Below are 12,500 nucleotides of genomic sequence, written 5' to 3'. Positions count from 1 at the left end.
TTCATTCTCACAGCCCTAGCTTTCCTAAACAATAAGTCATTCACACCCCAGACACATTCATATAGACGAGCAATTTGCTCGTCAACCCCCAATTCCTCAAACTCCCTAAGCGGTATATCCAATACCGCTTCCCTAACAGTATGTCCATATCGGTTCCAGTCAGTACACGAGGTACGCCATCGCCTCAATGGACTCCCCCCTTCTAACTGCGGGGTACGGGGAGTAACCATAATTTGTATTAAATTATGGTCACTAATTCCCCAACCCCCCCTAACACTCCATTTACACTCGAACCTACCCGCTGCTGCGTCATTCATGAGCGTCACGTCAATGTCACTCACACCTCTAGGCCCCTCAAACGTATACCATACGCTTGGTTCGTTTGCTACAAGAAGGTTATTCGCCACAACCCACTCGCTCATAACCTCACCCCGAGTGTGGCTCCGATATCCAGCAGTATGCCTGGATACCTTGCTGAACCACATCGGGGAGGTAGCATTCGCGTCAAGACACACGATGGCAGGAATGCTACTCTCAAGTAGTAGCACCGCATCAATGTATCTTAAGTAGGGCTCTAGAGGCTCGTCAGACTTGCAGTACAAGCTGACGACATTCATTCTGCCGAATTCCCCCTCGACACACACACATACTCCCCACTGTGATGAGTCAACTACTACACAAGAGTAGCTTGGCTCACACACAGCTACTGCGGCCTTGACTCCAAGGTCCGTAAAGACCCTGAAGCCCCCAGGAAGGCCTCTCACCACCCCATTGGTGGAGTATGGTTCCTGGAGCAAAGCAATGCCGCAGCCCCCCTCCGACATACACGCCCCCAATTCACACATCACGGCATATGACCCCTGACAGTTCAGTTGATATAGTTCAACCATCAATGTCTAGCGTTCGCACGGGCAACAATGGCACAGTACACCGGGCAGACAGTGGACATCATTAGATGTCCGGCTGGCTTGCCCTTAAACGCACAGTTGCGACAATGCGGGGCATTGCCACAACCTGCACTCCTGTGTCCTTCTTGCCCGCACCTACGGCAGACATCCTTCTTGGCTCTGCATTCTGCCACCCTGTGATCAAACCCCATGCATCGGAAGCAGCCGGGCGTCAGTTGGTCTGGCCGTACCCGGAAGGAAAACCACTTTATGTAGCAACGACCTGCTTCCAGGAGGGCGGACATTAGCATGTCCGTTCCCTCAAGGACAACATTCGTCACCCCATCGGGGCTGACCTTCCAAGGACGGCTGATCATCCTCACGTCCTTCTCACGGCACCCAGGGCTGAACTCCTTGAGGTTCAACCGGAACAACTCTCCCATGAAATCTTCAGGGGAGATCTCCGTGTGGACCCCTTGGACCACAACCCTAGGCCCCAGCTTCCGACGTATGCTCACATCGAGCCCCACCTCGGAAAACTTGGCATTTTTCGCCAAGTTGTCCCTCTCGGCAACGGATGGGGTGCGAATAATCGCACCTCCATCCTTCAACGGGCGCACCTCGTGCACCCTAACCCCCATGGAAGGCCCTACCTCCTTTACCACCTTCTTAATCACCTCCTTGGAAGTAGTGGGGGTTTTACCCCTCACTACGACCGACCAGGTCTCGACTGGCTTGGGCACCGGCAACGCAGGCAACACAGGCGCAGGCGCCTGAGGTGCCGGCATCGACGCTGCACCAGCCAGCGCAGCTCCAGCCGTCCTCCGAGGTGCTTCCTCCCTGGTAATCTTCGTGGCTTCTAGTTGCCCACGAAGATGGGCTATCTCCCCCACCATTTCCACAAAGAGTTCCTCGAACTCCAAGGAGTACCCCAGGAGGTCTTTTGCAACACTTTTCGGGACGCCGTCCATGTCTATGACGGCTCCACTAAAGGCCGTCACAATGGACTTGAAGCGCCCCATAAACTGCACCGCAACTTTCTTGCGTTCGGCATCCCCACCGATCGCACCCAAACCTTTCAGGGAAGCACCCAATTCCCCACGGATTTCCTCCAAACGCTTCCCTGCGGGACCTAATTTTTCCCCCGTCTTCCGCCCCTTGCGCCCACTCCCAATCTTTCCGCTTTCGGAACCACCCTCGCTTCCACTCACCTTTTCAGGTACCTTTAAAGATACCTTCTCCACCGGAACCGCTGCACCTCCAGCGGTCTTCTTCTTAGAACGGGGAGGAGACCGCAAGATCACCTCCTCCTCTCCGGACGTCGTCTCGTCCATTGCCGACGATGGCACCGCCGACCCGCTTGGAAGAGAGGTGTTCGCCCTCTTCCTCAACCCTTCTGATTTGGGCATTGCCCAACTCTCCACCACTAAGGTTGCCGAGTTCGCCGTATAAAAGCCTCCCGAGCAACAACAAAAACTGGGTCCCTTTTGGGCGACGGCAACTACTGCACGGCAGGAATGAGCCCCGCACAGGTACGCACACAGCGGCTGCACCTATCGGCGAGCCAAAGCAAAGCGCGAGGGCGTAGCCCACAGCGCCAACCAAAGGTCTGGCAAAGGCCACCACCAATGCCTTGCCGGACGGAACACTGTTCCCCGAACAAGGACGGGTCGACCGAGGTGGAGCTAACGCCGAGCTCGACCGCAGGCAAAACGCAGCACGCTCTGTTCGCGGCACCTGCACAAAGTATTCAACCTTGGCGCAGTACTTAACCCACGCACAAAAGGGGACGCCCTTTTTACTGTTGCCAAATATGGCAATATAGCGGCACGACAGACCTAGTGTACGCCCGCACTGTACACCCACACCGAATGTAACGGCACGCGCCAAAAAAAACCACGCCAGAAATTAGCGGCACACAAAAATTGTAAACACCTTGGTATAGCGGCACTCACTTGAGCGTCCCACAATATACCAACAAGGTACACTTGTACACAAAGTACAGCCACGCGAACAGTGGCGTCACCAGCACAAACCGTAGTCACCTGAGCAATTGCTCGTAAACAATGCACCGCTATGGTACAGCTACGCACAACACACCACGCCGAAAAACAACGGCACGCCCGCAAAAGTTGTAAACAACTTAATGGAAAATTTCCAACGCTGTATCTAGCAGCACTCACAAACACGCACTCTGTGTCTATAGCACGGAGTATATTGGCACTCACTGGAGTGTCCAACAACACTACCGTACGGCACTTTCAATTATTCGTAAACACTGTACAGCTACTACAAAGTAGCGTCACTCGGACAACGGCACTCACTAGCGCAATAAATTGTAAACACTGTACCGCTATGGTACAGCCACAACAATATTAGCGTCACTCGCACAACTGTAATACACCGGTTATCACACACGAATATAAACGCAAAAGAAATCGCAAAAATCGCTAATCACCACTTAGCACACGACACGTCCGCACTATTCAACAGTCAAACTGAGAATGAGTAGATAGGGACAACAACGTGTGGCGTTTTTTACGTGAGTTCCTGCTGGCGACAGCCCAAACCCACGGTGCTCAAAAGCACAACGGATCAAAAACAATGCGTTGATCAGCGCCCCAAAAATGCCGAAGCATTTAAGGATACCAATTGGTAGTGTGGAATGGACACACTAACCACCTTGGTAGGGTTCGAGGTCTATCTAACCCTCTGCCGTTCTATGGGTCCCGGCACCCGGTTGCATTGCAACTCCACATCGAGCCAAAAGGCTCTACCCGCATTTAGGTGTTAACCACAGCCACCACGAAACTCCCCGAAGGGCCGTTCCCAATGAACAGGTCGGAGCAAGCTCCGAGGGCCCCTGTTCCCCGTGGTACCAGATTTAAGTCTCCGGTCAGACCTCGTAGCCGAGACTACTACCAGTTGAGCTTCCATACAGCTCTGGACTGGTGGCCATTTCCCACACCTAAGCAACAACAGACAATGCACAGAACAACAGAATGCACAGACAAGAACGGCTAAAAACTAATCAACTGAACGCCTTAAATAACGTCGCCGCCTAAAAACCTCTCGCGCATATTGCCCTAACATTTCGACATTCCGACGGTTGGCAATCACACCACTCACATCATACCGTCCATCAGTCCAACTAATCCCCACACCCACAAGATCCCTAATGTCTGAGTACATCGGGCATTCACAGAGGACGTGCACCCAGTCCTCTCTTGCCGACCCACAAACACACTCCTCACTTGTGGACAAGCGCCTCTCATGCAAATAAGCATTAAGAGGCCCATGTCCTGTAAGGAGGAATCCCAGGCTGAGGGAAAATCCAAAATCAGGATTTTCCCCGACAAAGGAAACATCCCGAATGTACTCGTATGTCACGCGACCTTTGGAACTATTGTCCCATCGGTTTTGCCACCCACGAAGCATACATTCCTTCAACAACCTTTCACACTCTAAATACCCCCTTTCTACATCACCGTCGGATATCCATCCATCTAGCAGCGGCATACAAAGCCTCCTTCTCAACCTGAAGGTAAATGCCCGTTGCACAACTAACAGGTCAAGAGGAGGCGCACCTAACAACACCTGCAATGCATCCGTACTCACTGTACGGCATACAGGCAAACAGGCAAGCAACATAATGCGCTGGCACGCCATCAGATGACGTTTGCCAACCGACTTTAAAGCCCATTCGTACCATATAGCGGCACCATAAGTGGCACAGGCCACAAATAGGCCCCGATATACGGTACGAACCGCACGCCGGCTAAGACCCCAGTCAAATCTGACAACGCGACGCACTTGCCCAACGATTGCCTGCAGCCGCTCCCTCAACGAAACTAAGTGTGGAGTAAAACACATCCTTTCACTCATAGTTACCCCCAGGTATTTGACTTGCGTCACATACCTAATCCCTATCCCATTCAAACGTACAATCGGTGGACGACTCGGGGACAATCTGCCCTTAAGCAGCATTGTCACCGTTTTGTCCATCGATATGTCCACTCCCACATCTACCCCCCAATTGTGGGTCAATGTAAGGAGCTGCCCCCCCACTCGCTCCAATTCCTCACGCGAACGACCCTCAACCAAAATGAGAAGGTCGTCCGCATACGCACAGTGTTTACAGAGTGGCTCTAACTGCCGAAGCAGGGAGTCCATCATGAGGTTCCAAATGAAGGGACCACAGACGGATCCCTGCGGACAGCCTCGCTCCACCCCAATCTCCACACTCCCGCCCACTCCTACCATGGATGCTTTTCTGTCCGAAAAATAACTCCGCCATAGAGTAATTTCCGGACAGCCAAGCTCCTCTAATCTCTGCAACACACGATCCCAGCGCAAGTGATCAAATGCCCCCTTAAAGTCAATAAATATGCCAAGGACATATTTATTGACGTTTTCCCTAACTACACTCTGAACATACAACCACGCATCCTCTATACCACGTCTTTTCCTAAACCCATACTGCCTATCCGACCTAACACCCCGAGTTAGCTCCTGAAGCCGCTCAACCATAACCCTTTCCAGCACTTTTCCAAGTACTGGAAGGAGGCTGATACCACGATAAGATCGAGGATCGCTCCTGATCTTATCGGGCGACTTCAAGAGTGCAACGACCCTAGCAATTTTCCACTCGCGTGGAAAATATCCCTCCCATATGCATTTATCATAAATGGCCTCCAAATATTCCGGAATGAACTTCCACAAGCATTTGCACATCTCTCCGTTCAAACCATCGAAACCTGGAGACCTTTTAGACCTGACCAGGCCAAATGCATAATCCAACTCCTCAGCTTCTATTGGAGGGACAGGCACCTCTTGTGCAGGAGGAACCTGAACCTCAGCCCTGGGAAAAAACTCGCCTAACAGAACATTGGCACACTCTCTCCACGTCGATAATACAGTATCACCTACGCGAAGAGAGCTAGCCATCTCATTTCGACGACCCCGACAGATCCTATAGACCTGTCCCCAAGGGTCGTCCCTATTTTCCCCCACAAATCTCCTCCACTCTTCCTCCTTCACTCTCACAAGCATCTTCTTATACTCTTTCATCCCTACGCTAAATTGATACTTGAGCTGAGACAGATTCTCCGAATTGGTCCGCCTGCCGCGTTGAAACAAACGCCTCAAGCGTCGGACAGACCTCCTCTTTGAATTTAACTCACTCGTCCACCATTTCACACCTTTCATTCTCACAGCCCTAGCTTTCCTAAACAATAAGTCATTCACACCCCAAACACATTCATATAGACGAGCAATTTGCTCGTCAACCCCCAATTCCTCAAACTCCCTAAGCGGTATATCCAATACCGCTTCCCTAACAGTATGTCCATATCGGTTCCAGTCGGTACACGAGGTACGCCATCGCCTCAATGGACTCCCCCCTTCTAACTGCGGGGTACGGGGAGTAACCATAATTTGTATTAAATTATGGTCACTAATTCCCCAACCCCCCCTAACACTCCATTTACACTCGAACCTACCCGCTGCTGCGTCATTCATGAGCGTCACGTCAATGTCACTCACACCTCTAGGCCCCTCAAACGTATACCATACGCTTGGTTCGTTTGCTACAAGAAGGTTATTCGCCACAACCCACTCGCTCATAACCACACCCCGAGTGTGGCTCCGATATCCAGCAGTATGCCTGGATACCTTGCTGAACCACATCGGGGAGGTAGCATTCGCGTCAAGACACACGATGGCAGGAATGCTACTCTCAAGTAGTAGCACCGCATCAATGTATCTTAAGTAGGGCTCTAGAGGCTCGTCAGACTTGCAGTACAAGCTGACGACATTCATTCTGCCGAATTCCCCCTCGACACACACACATACTCCCCACTGTGATGAGTCAACTACTACACAAGAGTAGCTTGGCTCACACACAGCTACTGCGGCCTTGACTCCAAGGTCCGTAAAGACCCTGAAGCCCCCAGGAAGGCCTCTCACCACCCCATTGGTGGAGTATGGTTCCTGGAGCAAAGCAATGCCGCAGCCCCCCTCCGACATACACGCCCCCAATTCACACATCACGGCATATGACCCCTGACAGTTCAGTTGATATAGTTCAACCATCAATGTCTAGCGTTCGCACGGGCAACAATGGCACAGTACACCGGGCAGACAGTGGACATCATTAGATGTCCGGCTGGCTTGCCCTTAAATGCACAGTTGCGACAATGCGGGGCATTGCCACAACCTGCACTCCTGTGTCCTTCTTGCCCGCACCTACGGCAGACATCCTTCTTGGCTCTGCATTCTGCCACCCTGTGATCAAACCCCATGCATCGGAAGCAGCCGGGCGTCAGTTGGTCTGGCCGTACCCGGAAGGAAAACCACTTTATGTAGCAACGACCTGCTTCCAGGAGGGCGGACATTAGCATGTCCGTTCCCTCAAGGACAACATTCGTCACCCCATCGGGGCTGACCTTCCAAGGACGGCTGATCATCCTCACGTCCTTCTCACGGCACCCAGGGCTGAACTCCTTGAGGTTCAACCGGAACAACTCTCCCATGAAATCCTCAGGGGAGATCTCCGTGTGAACCCCCTGGACCACAACCCTAGGCCCCAGCTTCCGACGTATGCTCACATCGAGCCCCACTTCGGAAAACTTGGCATTTTTTGCCAAGTTATCCCTCTCGGCAACGGATGGGGTGCGAATAATCGCACCTCCATCCTTCAACGGGCGCACCTCGTGCACCCTAACCCCCATGGAAGGCCCAACCTCCTTTACAACTTTCTTGATCACCTCCTTGGAAGTAGTGGGGGTTTTACCCCTTACTACGACCGACCAGGTCTCAACTGGCTTGGGCACCGGCAACGCAGGCAACACAGGCGCAGGCGCCTGAGGTGCCGGCATCGACGCTGCACCAGCCAGCGCAGCTCCAGCCGTCCTCCGAGGTGCTTCCTCCCTGGTAATCTTCGTGGCTTCTAGTTGCCCACGAAGATGGGCTATCTCCCCCACCATTTCCACAAAGAGTTCCTCGAACTCCAAGGAGTACCCCAGGAGGTCTTTTGCAACACTTTTCGGGACGCCGTCCATGTCTATGACGGCTCCACTAAAGGCCGTCACAATGGACTTGAAGCGCCCCATAAACTGCACCGCAACTTTCTTGCGTTCGGCATCCCCACCGATCGCACCCAAACCTTTCAGGGAAGCACCCAATTCCCCACGCATTTCCTCCAAACGCTTCCCTGCGGGACCTAATTTTTCCCCCGTCTTCCGCCCCTTGCGCCCACTCCCAATCTTTCCGCTTTCGGAACCACCCTCGCTTCCACTCACCTTTTCAGGTACCTTTGAAGATACCTTCTCCACCGGAACCGCTGCACCTCCAGCGGTCTTCTTCTTAGAACGGGGAGGAGACCGCAAGATCACCTCCTCCTCTCCGGACGTCGTCTCGTCCATTGCCGACGATGGCACCGCCGACCCGCTTGGAAGAGAGGTGTTCGCCCTCTTCCTCAACCCTTCTGATTTGGGCATTGCCCAGCTCTCCACCACTAAGGTTGCCGAGTTCGCCGTATAAAGGCCTCCCGAGCAACAACAAAAACTGGGTCCCTTTTGGGCGACGGCAACTACTGCACGGCAGGAGTGAATCCCGCACAGGCACGCACACAGCGGCTGCACCTATCGGCGAGCCAAAGCAAAGCGCGAGGGCGTAGCCCACAGCGCCAACCAAAGGTTTGGCAAAGGCCACCACCAATGCCTTGCCGGACAGAACACTGTTCCCCGAACAAGGACGGGTCGACCAAGGTGGAGCTAACGCCGAGCTCGACCGCAGGCAAAAACACAACACGCTTTGGTCGTAGCACCTGCACAAAGTATTCAACCTTGGCGCAGTACTTAACCCACGCACAAAAGGGGACGCCCTTTTTACTGTTGCCAAATATGGCAATATAGCGGCACGACAGACCTAGTGTACGCCCGCACTGTACACCCACACCGAATGTAACGGCACGCGCCAAAAACCCACGCCAGAAATTAGCGGCACACAAAAGTTGTAAACAACTTGGTATAGCGGCACTCGCTTGAGCGTCCCACAATATACCAACACAACACACTTGTACACAATGTACAGCCACGCGAACAGTGGCGTCACCAGCACAAACCGTAGTCACCTGAGCAATTGCTCGTAAACAACGTACCGCTATGGTACAGCTACGCGCAAAAACACCACGCCGAAAAATAGCGGCACGCCCGCAAAAGTTGTAAACAACTTGATGGAAAATTTCCAACGCTGTATCTAGCAGCACTCACAAACACGCACTCTGTGTCTATAGCACGGAGTATATTGGCACTCACTGGAGTGTCCAACAACACTACCGTACGGCACTTTCAATTATTCGTAACACTGTACAGCTACTACAAAGTAGCGTCACTCGCACAACGGCACTTTCAATCACAATTAATTGTAAACACTGTACCGCTATGGTACAGCCACAACAATATTAGCGTCACTCGCACAACTGTAATACACCGGTTATCACACACGAATATAAACGCAAAAGAAATCGCAAAAATCGCTAATCACCACTTAGCACACGACACGTCCGCACTATTCAACAGTCAAACTGAGAATGAGTAGATAGGGACAGTAGGAATCTCGTTAATCCATTCATGCGCGTCACTAATTAGATGACGAGGCATTTGGCTACCTTAAGAGAGTCATAGTTACTCCCGCCGTTTACCCGCGCTTACTTGAATTTCTTCACTTTGACATTCAGAGCACTGGGCAGAAATCACATTGTGTCAACACCCGTTAGGGCCATCACAATGCTTTGTTTTAATTAGACAGTCGGATTCCCCAAGTCCGTGCCAGTTCTGAATTGATTGTTAATTGATAATCGTTATAATTTAAAAGGAATATATATCGAATGATATAATTCCTTAAAAATTTTAGCAAGAAAGTTCCACAATTGGCTACGTAACTACTATCCGGGGAACAAGAATCGTAATTCTCTATTTACCCAGAACGAGTACATAAACCATGGTATTGCTTCCCAATCAAGCCCGACTATCTCAATCTTCAGAGCCAATCCTTATCCCGAAGTTACGGATCTAATTTGCCGACTTCCCTTACCTACATTATTCTATCGACTAGAGACTCTTCACCTTGGAGACCAGCTGCGGATATTGGTACGGCCTGTTGAGAAGTTTGCGTGACCCCACCATAAATTTTCAAGGTCCGAGGAGAAAATATCGACACAACAGTAAATGTCATGCTCTTCTAGTCCATCTACCATATCTCTCTTCGAAAGACTTCCATGGTAGTACGACTATAAAACAGAAAAGAAAACTCTTCCGATATCTCTCGACGGCTTCTTTATGGTCGTTCCTGTTGCCAGGATGAGCACAAGGCCCATTTTTAATAACAAACGGATACTCAACAGGTTACGGAATTGGAACCGTATTCCCTTTCGTTCAAAATAATTCAAGTATTTTAATTATTTTTAAATATATTTTTATTAATATTTTTTTTTATTAAAAACTTGAAAATTTTCGGCTTTCGCCTTGAACTTAGGACCGACTAACTCGTGATCAACCACTGTTCACACGAAACCCTTCTCCACTTCAGTCCTCCAAGGTCTCATTCGATTATTTGCTACTACCACCAAGATCTGTACCAATAGCGGCTCCATGCAGGCTTACGCCAAACACTTCTAAGCACACTATTGTACCCTCCTACTCACTAAAGTTTCAAAATTTATAAATCAATCGAAATTGTTTTATAAATCATCTACTTTAGCGGTAATGTATAGGTATACAACTTAAGCGCCATCCATTTTAAGGGCTAGTTGCTTCGGCAGGTGAGTTGTTACACACTCCTTAGCGGATTACGACTTCCATGTCCACCGTCCTGCTGTTTTAAGCAACCAACGCCTTTCATGGTATCTGCATGAGTTGTTAATTTAGGCACCGTAACATTACGTTTGGTTCATCCCACAGCGCCAGTTCTGCTTACCAAAAGTGGCCCACTGGGCACATTATATCATAACCTCAACCTTCATATCAAGAAAGGTGAGGTTCTTACCCATTTAAAGTTTGAGAATAGGTTAAAATCGTTTCGACCCTAAGGCCTCTAATCATTCGCTTTACCAGATAAGATTATTTTATATAATTTTTAAATGCACCAGCTATCCTGAGGGAAACTTCGGAGGGAACCAGCTACTAGATGGTTCGATTGGTCTTTCGCCCCTATACTCAATTCTGACAATCGATTTGCACGTCAGAACTGTTTCGGTCTTCCATCAGGGTTTCCCCTGACTTCAACCTGATCAAGTATAGTTCACCATCTTTCGGGTCACAGCATATATGCTCAAGGTACGCTCCAGTTAGAGGTATAAATAATAATAAATTATCATTATACATAACTATATGGAACGCCCCGGGATTGAATTAATTGACTATTTATTAAAAAATAGACTAAAAATTAATCCCATTATATTTAAGTTAAGTTAATTATGCCATTAAGTTTAATATAACTCAATGACTTGCACATATGTTAGACTCCTTGGTCCGTGTTTCAAGACGGGTCCCGAAGGTATCCTGAATCTTTCGCATTGTTAATCATATAAATGCATACAAATAAATATTAATATCATAGATATTAAATTTTTTGTAAAATTCAAAAAATGAATTTTAGCATTATATATAATAAAATCTATCAACACTTTATCAAATCATTAGTATTTATTTTATGTTAATATGCTTAAAAAGCAAATTAATTTAAATAAACTTAATATCACCAATGATCTTTTGATAAATACTTTATTATGTTAATAGATTACAATGTCCTTATATGAAAAAAATGCACATTATTTTTTTAATTATTTAATGATGAATTTTTCATAATGGATATTCAGGTTCATCGGGCTTAACCTCTAAGCAGTTTCACGTACTATTTAACTCTCTATTCAGAGTTCTTTTCAACTTTCCCTCACGGTACTTGTTTACTATCGGTCTCATGGTTATATTTAGTTTTAGATGGAGTTTACCACCCACTTAGTGCTGCACTATCAAGCAACACGACTCTTTGGAAATATCTTTCTAGTAATCATTAACGTTATACGGGCCTGGCACCCTCTATGGGTAAATGGCCTCATTTAAGAAGGACTTAAATCGTTAATTTCTCATACTAGATATTAAGATATTCCATACACTGCATCTCACATTTGACATATAGACAAAGTGACTTAGTGCTGAACTATTTTCTTTTCGCTCGCCGCTACTAAGAAAATCCTTGTTAGTTTCTTTTCCTCCCCTCATTAATATGCTTAAATTCAGGGGGTAATCCCATATGAGTTGAGGTTGTTTTAATATTCTTTTTTTATCTTCTCACAATTTAATAAAAAAATTATATCATCTTTTCATCTCTATTTTTCTTTTCTCCTTTTATATATTGTAAATATATAAAAATAATAATAATGTAAAATGAGGCAATCCTAGAATAAAAAATTTAATTTTTATGCTAGACATTCCTCCTTTTAATTACATATATAAATTATTATTTTATATATATATATAAATAATATGAAAATTTTTTGTAAAGAATACTTAGATTCAATATTTTCATCATTTCATTTTATTTGAGAGGTTT

General features: G+C 48.2%; 1 pseudogene; it reads right to left on the bottom strand.

Annotated features, from left to right (window-relative positions):
- Positions 1-9,444: 9,444 nt before the first annotated feature.
- On the bottom strand, positions 9,445-12,214 carry LOC129251806 (large subunit ribosomal RNA; annotated as a pseudogene).
- Positions 12,215-12,500: the final 286 nt, after the last annotated feature.

This window comes from Anastrepha obliqua, unplaced genomic scaffold (assembly GCF_027943255.1).
Source record: "Anastrepha obliqua isolate idAnaObli1 unplaced genomic scaffold, idAnaObli1_1.0 ptg000071l, whole genome shotgun sequence".
Taxonomy (NCBI): Eukaryota; Metazoa; Arthropoda; class Insecta; order Diptera; family Tephritidae; genus Anastrepha; species Anastrepha obliqua.
This window is presented reverse-complemented; position numbering and strand designations above follow the sequence as displayed.